Genomic DNA, 12288 nt, shown 5'->3' on the forward strand with positions numbered 1-12288 from the left:
TCGGAGCGCTTGAGACGGAGGCGGCAGTGTCATCTATGCTGCCCCCCCAGTACCCGTACCTATTTTCAAACAGGTCCGATCACCTCCTGCGCGAGAAGGGGCTTTTGTTTGGTGAAGCTAGTGTTCAGGCCTTAACCAGATCGAAGGTTCGGGAGCTCGCTGCAAAGGCGGTAGTTGCGGGGCCGACGTTATCGAACAATGAAAAAGGGTCAGAGGTGCAGCAAGCTGACGACCTGAATAAAATTGAGCCTGTAGCGTTGAAGGCGCCAGATACTGGAGAGGAAACGCCCGACACGGGAAAGTTAGAAGAGCTATCTACTGATTTGCTCATCGCGCCTACGTCAGACGGACTTGATAGGTTGCTAAAGGTCAGCCGGTCGGCTTTGATAGCCGAGCAAAAAAAGGATGGCAGCCTAGAAAACATACGCTGCAATGTCAAGGAAGGTATCGCCCGGAAAAATGCGCGTTTTGTGGAAAGAGGTGGAGTCCTGTACCGGAAGTATCTAGACCGCAGAGGAGTGGAGTTCGATCAGCTGATCGTGCCTCAATGCTATCGTCAGGATCTGTTGCGCTTGACGCATGGGGGTTCGTGGTCCGGACACCTAGGAGTTAAGAAAACTAAGGACCGTCTCTTGCAAGAGTACTATTGGCCAGGGTGTTTTCGGGACGCAGACCATTTCGTGAGGACATGTGACACCTGTCAGCGGGTGGGCAAACCAGGGGACAAATCAAGGGCGCCGTTGAAATTGGTACCTATCATTACGGAGCCTTTTAGACGGCTCGTTATTGATACAGTGGGACCTCTGCCGGTAACAGCCACGGGGTACAGACACATTTTGACTGTGATCTGCCCAGCGACAAAGTTCCCTGAAGCAGTGCCGCTTAAAGAACTCAGCTCAGTTGAGATAGTCAATGCACTACTGTCCATATTTGCGCGAGTTGGTTTTCCTGCGGAAATCCAATCAGATCAGGGCACAGTGTTTACTAGCGCTTTGACGACAACTTTTCTCGAAAGGTGTGGGGTAAAGCTGTTACACAGCTCAGTGTACCACCCACAGTCGAATTCCGTTGAGAAGCTCCACTCCGTCATGAAGCGCGTGTTGAGAGCCTTGTGTTTTGAACATCAAACTGACTGGGAGCTGTGTCTGCCTGGGGTGATGTTTGCATTAAGGACCGCGCCGCATGCGGCTACGGGGTTTTCGCCAGCTGAGCTGGTGTACGGTCGCTCGCTTCGGTCTCCGCTTCGCATGCTTCGAGAATCGTGGGAAGGCAGGGGCGACGACCCAGTCGTGGTGGAGTACGTGCTTAAGCTCCTCGAACGCTTAAGAAGGGCACAGGAGTTGTCAGGTGAAGCAATGGCAAAGGCCCAGCAGAGGGCCAAGGTTTATTATGATCGGACAGCCAGGGCCCGTCGTTTTGAGGTGGGCGATGAGGTCATGATATTGCGCACATCGCTAAACAACAAACTAGACGTGCAGTAGGAGGGCCCAGCACGAATTGTTCAGAAACTGTCGGACGTTAACTACGTGGTGAGTCTGCCAGGAAAGCGGAAAGCACAGCAAGTCTACCACTGTAATCTGCTCAAACCCTATAAACAACGGGAAGCAGTGGTGTGCCTGATGGTAAACGTTCCTGAAGAGCTTCCGGTCGAGTTTCCGGGACTAGGCTCAGTGACGAACAGGGAAGACACCGGTCAAGTCATTAGTGACTTAGTCAGTGGAGCATCGCTGTCGCGTGAGCAGAAAACCGAACTACACCAGCTCTTACAAGAGTTTCAAGGTCTGTTGTCTGAGAGGCCTGGTAGGACTTCTGTCCTTACTCATGACATAGAACTTACCTCCCCAGAGCCAGTACGATCCAAGGCGTACCGGGTGTCACCCCGCCAGAACGATATTATGGAGGCTGAGGTAAAGAAAATGCTACAGCTCGGTGTTATTGAGGCAGGTGAGAGTGATTATACCTCCCCTTTGATTTTAGTTGAGGTATCGGGCAAGGAACCTCGTCCTTGCGTCGACTACCGCAGGCTTAATTCCATCACTAAGGATCAAATTTATCCGATCCCTAACATCGAGGAGCGCCTTGAGAAAGTTAGTAGCGCTCAGTTTATTTCCACCCTAGATCTTGTCAAGGGGTTATTGGCAGGTTCCACTTACAGAAGAGGCTAGTAGGTATGCGGCGTTCATTTCACCAATGGGAACATTCCGTCCTAAAGTGTTGAGTTTTGGTTTGAAGAACGCGCCATACTGTTTTTCAAGCCTCATGGATAAAGTGTTGCGGGGACAGCAAGAATTCGCTTTACCGTATCTAGACGACGTAGCGATATTCTCCGCATCCTGGTCTGAGCATATGGCACACGTGCGGGCAGTGCTAACCCGCCTGCGCGAAGCGGGCTTGACAGTCAAGGCTCCTAAGTGCCAGTTAGCACAGGCCGAGGTTGTCTACCTCGGTCACGTGATTGGTCAGGGTCGCCGCCGCCCCTCTGAAATAAAGGTGGCCGCTGTGCGAGACTTCCCGCAACCGCGCACGAAGACCGATATTCGGTCGTTCTTAGGTGTCGCCGGCTACTATCAGAGGTACATCCCCAGGTACTCTGATATCGCGGCTCCCCTGACGGATGCTCTAAGAAAATTAGAGCCTCAAACAGTCGTCTGGGACGAGACAAAGGAAAGAGCTTTTAGCGCCCTAAAGAGTGCCCTAACAAACCAGCCTGTGCTACGATCGCCAGACTATACAAAAGGGTTCGTTGTTCAGTGCGATGCTAGTGAGCGAGGCATGGGCGTTGTACTGTGCCAACGGGAAAATGGAGAGGTAGAACACCACGTCCTGTATGCTAGTCGTAAGCTGACCAGTCGTGAGCAGGCGTATAGCGCCACCGAGAAAGAGTGTGCATGTCTCGTGTGGGCCGTTCAGAAATTGTCATGCTATCTAGCCGGCTCGAGGTTTATCATTAAGACGGATCACTGCCCTCTCCAATGGCTGCAGACCATCTCTCCCAAAAATGGCCGCCTCCTGAGCTGGAGCCTCGCTTTGCAACAATATTCTTTTTGGGTGCGTTACAAAAAGGGGAGTCTCAACGGTAACGCCGATGGCTTAAGTCGAAGCCCCTAACGTAGGAATCAGCCTCAAAATTGTTTGTTACTGATGTTTTTCTTCCTGAGGCAGGATTTTTTAACATATTGCTTTTGTTTAGTGTTTCAAAGTGATGATATGCTTTCTAGTGCAATTTTCCAATTTGTGGACGCGTTCTGAGTGATGCTAGACTACTGTAAGGAACTAGGCAGTGGTATAAAAAGGGGAAAGAGCCTGGCAGGGCTTAGTGAGGGTTGTGCCGTGCTTGCTGACTGAGCGGTTGAGTTTCAGCGTAGTTCTAACGCTTGCCGGGAACGAGAACAAAAATGTGAACTCTCCCGAAGTCACTTTGCAGTGTCCTGTGCGAACCTGAACGAGAGAACGAGGCCTTCTCTGTGCGCTGCGCTCAAGAAACGTCGAGGGACGCCCGACTTCGGTTATGAGCATCATCGAGCGACATCCCTCCGGACAGCGGATGCAGTCCCCTGTCCATCGGGATCTCCTTCCCCCGGCGGGGCGGTCTGTTACGTTTCGCCTACGACGCGCGGTTTAGCCGGCGCGACTGCAATAAAGCGGCAGACATTTTGGCCCGTTCGGCGTCGCCGCTACGCTCCCCGCCAAACGCGTCCAGGCATGTTCCGATGCCACGTGTCTTCATGTGCGTGTGTGAGTGTATGTGCCATTGTGCCCGACCGGAGGCGCTACGACAGTAGAAGTCACCTTCTCCTCCCAGCCATTGTGCCCGACCGGAGGCGATACGACAGTAGAAGTCACCTTCTCCTCCCAGCCATTGTGCCCGACCGGAGGCGATACGACAGTAGAAGTCACCTTCTCCTCCCAGCCATTGTGCCCGTCCGGAGGCGCCACGACAGTATGCGTCACCTTATCTCATTGTACAATCACGTGCTCGTCTATTGAGGGGTTCCTTCTTGCCCTCAACTACGAGAGTATAAAAACAGCTGCCCCCGGACGCCAAAAAGAAGGGCTCCGATTTCTTCTGTTGAGAAAAGTGCACTCCCGTCTCTCTACTTCGGTCAACCTGACCGCCAACTCTTTGCGATGTTAAAATAAACAAGTTGTTTTGTTGTTACCAGTCGACTCATGCTTTGCCGGGACCTTCGGATGCTTCCAGTTGTACCCCAGGCCGCCAGGCCAACGCTACCCTTGGGGCTTGCGACCCAGGTGCAACAACGGGCGTCAGCGCCGAGTTCCCAACAGGTCGTACCATCGGTGCGACCACAACAACCGTTGCCATCGGTGGGATTCAAACACCCCTTTGAGACACTTCTTTTTTCGTCGGAAAAATGATATTTTCATGGGCTTTAGGCTTACAATTTTTGCAATATTAGAGGAAAGATTGCATGGCCGTATTGGTAGTGTTGGGTGATTTCCTTGAAGGTAAATGCCGGATTGGGGTTGGAGTCCGCAGCGACGGGAGGCGAGGGCGATGCCCGGAGAGTGAGCGCGCGGGCAGCGCCGTCGGCCGCTTCGTTGCCCTCGAGACCCTCGTGCGCGGGGTCCATACTATCGTGCGGGACGCGGGAACCCCTAGATAATTGCTGCCTCGAAGTAAGCGGTACGGCAAATAGGAAATAAAGCCCCTTTCGATGTTTCTGCACGCCCCTCGTGAATCGCTAATAATGACCCGCGAGTCCTGATCTGCGGCGGTGAGCGCGATGGCCACCTCTTCCGCATGTGTTATGTCTTGTGCTTTGAACGTAAGGCCGTTCACCGCGGTGTTTTGGTGGACGACTGCGGCCGTATACCAACCCCCATGGTGTGGGCAGGAGGCGTCCACGTAGAACACTCCGTGCTTGTTCCCATAGTTACGTGCCAATGCTTCCGCCCGCGCGAGGCGCCGGCCACTATGGTCGCCTCGTGTCATGTTGGCCGGAAGAGGGCGCACGTGCAGGGCGCATCTCCAGATTTCCGGGATGCGCACGCGCTCTTCCGTCAGTGTTGGATGGTGGATGTGTAGTCGGGCAAGAAGGCGGCGACCCGACGGTGTCTTTGAGAGTCTTGTGTAGTGGTTCGTCATATGTGTTCCTCGGAGTTCCGCGAAGGTGTTGACCATTCCCAGGCAGAGGCGCTGGTTGGATGTGTTGATCGGGAGGTCGAGAGCACGCTTGTAAATTTTACGGAGAATCACCTCGAGGGCGCTCTCGTCAAACCTGCGAAGGTGGAGGTAGGGAGTCGAGTACAACGCTCGATTGGTTACGAAAGCGTGCGCCAGCCGCAAAGCGTCTTTGCACCGTAACCCCCCGCGTTTATTGGAAACCCGGCGAACCATGGGCGGCCCACCTGGTCCCCCACCTTGCACAGTTTGGCCAGTGTTGTGTCGACTCGGTGGTGTTTATGAACAAAGAGACCCGGTACTCTGATCTGATCGTGTTCTGTGATGGGTCCATTTGGTAGGGACAGTTCGATTTTGGTAGTGCACTCCGGCGAGGGGCGAATGTGAACAAATTGCGATTTGGCCGGGGAGCATTGAAGGCCGCAGCGGGGGGCCTAGGCATCCACGATCTCCGCCGCTTGCTGCAGGTTGACTTCAATGTATCCTACCGATTCGTGTTTAGCCCAGATGGTGATGTCGTCGGCGTACAGCGCGTGCTGTATGCCTTCTACATTCTCCAGCTGAGCCGGGAGTTTCAGCATTGCCGAATTGAATAGTAGGGGTGAGAGGACCGCGCCCTGCGGGGTACCTCTGGTGCCTAATTGGTAGGGGCCGTGTTCTTCATCTTATATCCGGATGTGCGATTGCCGGTCGGAGAGAAATTGTTTAACGTATTGAAACGTGTTGTGTCCACAGTTGGCTTGGGAGAGGTGTGTCAGAATTATGTCGTGTGTGACATTGTCGAAAGCCCCCTTCAAATCGAGGGCAAGTACTGCCTTGTCATTGAGGGGGTATTCGACGGGATTTTGAATTTCGCGGTTTATAGTTGAAGCAGAACATCTTACGCGGACCGGTGAGGGCGGAACCTGAACATGGTGTCTGCGAAAACGTTTTGGTTTTCCAGAAACTCGGACCGCCTATCTCGCACCATACTCTCCATCCGCTTTCCCGCACAAGACGTGAGGGAGATGGGGCGGAGGTTGTCCGTGGTTATGGCTTTGCCGGCTTTCGGAATGAAAGTGACCAGGGCGGTCTTCCATTCGATTGGGAGGTTCGCCTCACCGAGCCAGATTGAGTTTATGTATGCGAGGAGCGCCTGGTACGCTGGGTCGGGAAGGTTGGCAAATAATTTCACTGTTATTTTGTCTCTTCCCGGCGCCGTTCCTCGCTTCATTTTAGTGAGGGCCGCCTTCAGGTCGTGGAGCTGGAACGGTTGGTCCAGCTCCGTGTTTTCGGAACCTGCATACGAGTACGCAGGCCCTACGGGGTCCTGTTGTATACAAAGGTATTGATCGTGTTGTTTGCATGCTAATTTTGAGATCTCTCCGTCGAAGCTATGGATAGCCCGTTGGAGATGTTTTTGTGTCTCGGCTCTGGCTTGAGTCGGATCGATCAAGGCGCGAAAGAGACGCCAGGTGCTCCGGCTAGACATTTGTCTAGCGGCCGTGTTGAATCGGTCCCCCCAATTCGAGTCGGCGAGCTGGGCCGCGTACTCTGCTGCTCGTTGGGTGAGCTCGGCGATGCGAATTTTGAGCCTCCGATTGCGTTTTTGGCGGCGCCACCTACGGACGAGGCTGTGCCGCGCCTCCCATAGGTGCAGGAGGTGGTTGTCCACCTCCGGCATGGGCTCCGATAGCTGAACTTGAGTTTCCGTCGAACGAAGGTGTGCAACCAACTCTTGTGACCACGCGTGGTAACCTTGTTCGTGGATAGGGGCCGAATTAGTGTAGTTTTGCCGGAACTTGGTCCAGTCGGGTAGGCGGGCTTGGGCATGGGATCTTGCCAATGGTTTGCTTCTGACGGTTGTGTTGAGTATGCAGTGGTCACTGCCGAGGGTTTCCTCGGTGTTGGCCCATTCTGCGTGTCTAATGTTTTTGGTGAAGGTAATTAAGGTCCGGACACGTGTCCCGAGTCACGGAGTTACCCACCCGCGTTAGATGTGCAGGGTCGGTGTGAAGAGTCAGACCCAGCATGGACGCAAGTTCCGCTAGCTTGCGCCCGCGCTTTTCTTCATGCACATACCCTCAGAGTGTGCTATGAGCGTTGAAATCGCCCACAATCACCAGGGGGTCCCTGCTCACAGCCTTCAGGGCTAGACTGAAGAGGGCTGCGAAGGTTACATATTTGAGCTTGGGCGAACAACAGATGTTGATTATATGTAATGGTGCGTTTTGTTTCTTAAGCGGAAGAAGGGTGACCATCACATAGGAATAATCGGTATTGAGTTCCAAATCAACCTAGTTGGCTGTATAATTTTTGTGCACGCAGATACGGGAAGAGGGGTTCTGCTGGAACGTGGTATAAATTGTAAGGGTGGCGCCGTCGCCTGGCTCCTGGAGGGCAACCACCGCGGGGAGTGAAACGAATGTTGACAGGAAAAGCCGGAGGTCCGCCCGCTTGGCACGGGAGCGGAATCCACCGTAGTTCCATTGGGTAATTTGGATGGGGGTGGCCGAATTGGTACGGGGAGAGCGCCTAATTTGAGGGCTGTCCGCCATGGTCATTGAAGGGAAAGACCGATTGCAGGGACGCTGCTCCGGAGCCAGCACTCGCGGAGATGGGAGCATCCTCCAGTCAGGAGAGCGAGCAGCTGTCATTGTCTACTATTTCAGTTTCAATGGTGCGGCACGAGGTTTTCGGACAGCGGCCAGACACGTCTTTGGTAAGACCGCCGGTTCTTCGGACGCCACGCGAGGACTGCGCGATGTGCTGTGCGACGATTGTCGGTATGTTTTCAGTTATTTTGGCGATGGCGGAGGTGATTGCCGCGGAAATTTGACTTTCTAGGGTGTTTAAACGGGCGTCTATGCGGGCCTCTAGACGGGCCTCAAGTGCAGCTTTCGCGCTCAGTGCTGCATTCGGTGCCGCGGGCTCACTCTCCATAGCCTCAGTTGCGGGGGTAGAGGGGGGAGTGGTAGGCTGTTTTGACTGCGATTCCAGGAGCGTATTTTTTTCTTTTAGCAGAATCTCAATTTGTCCCTCGAGAGCTGCTATCTTGGCTTGCTCGGCACTGCATGCCGCAGGGGGGGGAGGAAGTAGGGGAAGAGGAGGCAGCCCTGCCCGTACCGCTCACCTGCGTTCCGTGTTTCACGGCGTTGGCCCAAGCCCTGGCCTCGCCTCGTGGTGGCGACGTCGACAGCTTTCCAGTGCCGCCGTGTGGTGGCGGCTGCGTCGGCGGTCGGTTGCCGGCTCCTCCAGTAGGTGGCGCCGGCTTCTCGGTGTTGCTGACTGATTAGATGATTAGAGTGGAAGAAAGCGGAAGAGAAAATTCCTAAGCGCACAGCCACAGGGCTAGACGAGGTTCCCGTTAGGCTGATAAATGAACTGGGACCAAAAAGTAAGGAAGCTCTGGTGAAAGCAGTGGAAAAAACTTTAAAAGATAGACGAATACCAGACAGTTGGCGACAAAGTAGAATGAATTTAATTTATAAAGGTAAGGGGGAGAAAGACAGAATTCACTCGTATAGACCGTTGACCATTACATCGGTAATATACAGGCTAGCAATGCAGGCAATCAAATTAAAGCTTCAAGCATGGGCAGAGAATAATGACATTTTGGAAGAGCTTCAGAATGGCTTTAAAATAGGTAGGCGTTTGGATGATAACTTGTTTGTTCTTACTCAGTGTATTGAAATATAAAAATCAGAAAGCAGACCGTTGTATGTGGCCTTTTTGGACATTACAGGAGCCTACGACAACGTAGACTGCAACATTTTGTGGGATATTCTGGAAGGGGAAGGCTTAGGTAACGATTGTCTACAGCTTTTGAGAGAGATTTACCTAGAAAATACCGTTTGCGTTGAATGGGAAGGGATGAGGAGCGCGGAGAAAGTTCATATCATCAAGGGACTGAGGCAGGAGTGCCCTTTATCCCCGCTGCTGTTTATGATGTACATGGTGAGGTTGGAGAGGGCGCTAGAAGAAAGTAACATCGGGTTTAATCTCTCATACAAACAGGCAGGTACAGTAATAGAGCAGCAACTCCCAGGTTTATTTTATGCGGACGACATTGATTGTGTTGCTCGCTAACAAGCAAAGTGATTTGCAACGTCTGGCAAATATCTGTGGACAGGAAGGCAACAATTTAGGTTTGAAATTTAGTGTTAGAAAATCAGGTGTTATGGTATTCAATGAAAACAGTGAACAGTCGGTAACAGAATATAAATACCTTGGTATATGGATAAACGAAGGCAATGGATATATGGAAACACAGGAAAAAACCATAACAGTCAAGGGGAAGAGAAATGCAGCCTTAATGGAAGCACAGAGCACTATGGGGATACAATAGGCACGAGGTCCTCCGAGGTATGTGGAAAGATGTAATGGTTCCAGGACTTACTTTGGAAATGCGGTTGTTTGCTTTCAATCAGGGGTACAATCAGGACTCGACGGGAACCAAAGGTCAGTGGGTCGCCTCGCAATAGGCGCTCACGGGAAGACTACAAATGAAGCTGTACGTGCAAGGGGATATGACCTGGACTAGTTTTGAAGTGAGGGAAGCTCGCAGTAAAATTGAGTGTGAAGAACGGCTGAGGAATATGGAAGAAAGTAAATGGGCTGGGAGAGTGTTCAGGTATCTGTACAGGCAAAACATTGATTCACAGTGGAGGAAAAGAACTAGGAAGCTTACCAGCAAGTATGCGGCTTGTGGGGTGGGCAACACAGCAACAAAGAAGGTCGAGCGGAAAGTCAGAGAGGCTGAATTAATCTCATGGGTGGCGGCAATGGAAAAGAAACCTGCCATGAGTAACTACCTAAGAGGAAAAAACGAAATCAGGAAAGAAACCATTTATGATAACTCAAAGGGAAGCTCATTACTTTTCGAAGCGAGATCGGGATGCCTTAGAACATGCACCTATAAAGCGAGATATAAGAAGGAAGAAGAAGCATGTGCTTGCTGCGGTAAGGTTTGGTTCCCTCTCCCCTTTGTTCTTTTAGTGAGGAGGAGGAGACGATACAGCACTTTCTTCTATCTTGTCGCCGGTTTGCTGCGTTAAGAAAAAGATTGTTGGAGATACCTTTTCGAAGAATTGGCCTGGACTTGACAGAAGCTGCAGTTCTTTTGTTCGAGGCGTCCACTTTGGGATTCAGCCACAGGGATGGATGCTTCGCTGTCCAAACATTCCTTACAGAATCTAAACGAATGCCCTGCTAAATTCTATTTTTTATTACTTTTAAATTAATTATTACTCATTCAACAACACCTTCCTGATTTTATTTTAACCGGTAATTCAACCCTATTCAATGATATTCCCATAGATATTAGGAAATTTATGCTCTATATTATTTTGGAATAATCTACCCATTTCTTGGCCAATCCCCCATCGTGGGTAGGAGCCACACGTGCCACAGGCTACAACAACAACAACAACAACAAGCTAGGGAAACGACGGAGCATATTTTATTAGAATGTGAAGACGTCTACCCAGCGGTCGATTTAGGCACCACAGGCCTCCTTGAAGCCCTTGGGTTCAGCGGGAGCAGTGGTAAAGCAAACAGGTCCGCAATAGACATTAGTAAGAGGCGATTGGAGGATTGGTGGAAGTAGGGAAACGACAAAAGACGGAGACGTACAAAAGCACAGTTCGCAATAGGGGATCAGAAAATTTGGACGTGGTAGTTCATAGGGTCTTTCTTTTTCTTAGGTTAACCTAGGTAGGATATAAGCAGCATAGTAGGAAGAGCTTGATGGCGCAACCCACAGCCCCGTTCCAAAGGGGACGCTCATAACATCCATCCATCCATCCATGCTGTCATCCAGGCTCGGTGACTCACCGGGGAGGCCAAGATGGCGGTTCTTCTTCTTGCCCGCCATTTTCCTCTTTGCCCCGCCCTTCGGGGCGGCCATCTTGTGTGTGCGGAATTTTGCCGCACACTCACGTGAGTTTGTGGCGTGTCCACCGCCACAAACAGAGCACCATGGAACACACTCGTGAGGGGCCCGCACCCCGTCCACAAGCGGGGCTTGTTGCCCGCAGAGTCCGCACCTGTTCTGCTGCGTGTTGGGACAAGCATCCGCTCGGTGGCCGACAGCCCCACACAGGCCGCAGGCCGGGATTGTCCGGCAGTAGGTTTGCACTGGGACGAGCATGTTCTCATAGTGCACAAAACGCGGTTTCTCCCTCTCGGCGAAGGTTACCCGAGCTTTGTTAGAGGAGCCGAATTTCCTCACCTCGACAATGGTGCCTGCTCTCTATTGCACCTGCTCTCGAAGCGATTCAGTGGTGTCAGAGTTGCTGACGACGATGACGCCGTGGAAGATATCGCCTGCATCTTGCCTAAGGTATCCGTGGAGCTGAATATCGCCCCACGGTCAGTGTTGATTGAGAAGTCTCTGAGGAGCCGACCTGCTGCCGCCGGGTTTGGGGTGTGGATCAATATCAGGTTTTGTTCACGGGACGGCAGAACCGTAACAGACCGTGCCACCTCAGGCCCGAGGTAGGCCGTAATGGCGGCACCGTAGCGGTTCTCCGAAAAGGCTTGGTGCAGCGACACATGTTCGCGTGGCTTGAGCACGACCACGAAGTCGTTAGGGCCCGGTTTTGGAAATGGCCGAGGCTTCCAGTTGGTAAGGGCCTTGCGCTTGCTTCCCGCAGTGCGCGAGGCGGGAGGATGCGTCTTGCCGGCCGGTGTGCCGGAGGCTGGGGCGGCGATGGACGCCGCCGTCTTGGTTTGAACGGGCGAGCGACGCGCGACCGCTTCATTGAGAGATTGGTGCCGAAATGTCGGAATAGGAGCGGAGTTTTGATCTTCTGATGTTGAAACCGTCGTCCAGGCCATGGCGTCAGGATCGTAACCCCTCAGTAATTACGTGGGAGCCGCCATTTTACCTCGGGAGGCCGGTTCCACGCCACCGGGCGTCGGCATAGCCGCGTGGCCTAACGGCGTCGCCCACGTAGGAGGGTGTAATTCGGTCGTAAAATCTTCAAAAGTGGTCCCACCTGGTGAACATTGCATCCACGTGGTCCAGACGGTTTGCTGCGTCGATTGACGTCGGTCTTGCTGGGGTGCAGAGGATTGAGCCGTGACTCCAGCCGAAAATCGACGGAGCCGATACACCACACGTCTTACGCCGTCGCGCGCTAGCAGCGTCCTCTCACAACGGA

At 52.7% G+C, this 12288-nt stretch overlaps 1 pseudogene; it reads right to left on the reverse strand.

Moving 5' to 3' along the window:
• Window positions 1-5577: 5577 nt before the first annotated feature.
• Window positions 5578-12007, reverse strand: LOC142558582 (uncharacterized; annotated as a pseudogene).
• Window positions 12008-12288: the final 281 nt, after the last annotated feature.

The sequence above is a fragment of the Dermacentor variabilis genome, chromosome 9 (genome assembly GCF_050947875.1).
Source record: "Dermacentor variabilis isolate Ectoservices chromosome 9, ASM5094787v1, whole genome shotgun sequence".
In the NCBI taxonomy this organism is placed as follows: domain Eukaryota; kingdom Metazoa; phylum Arthropoda; class Arachnida; order Ixodida; family Ixodidae; genus Dermacentor; species Dermacentor variabilis.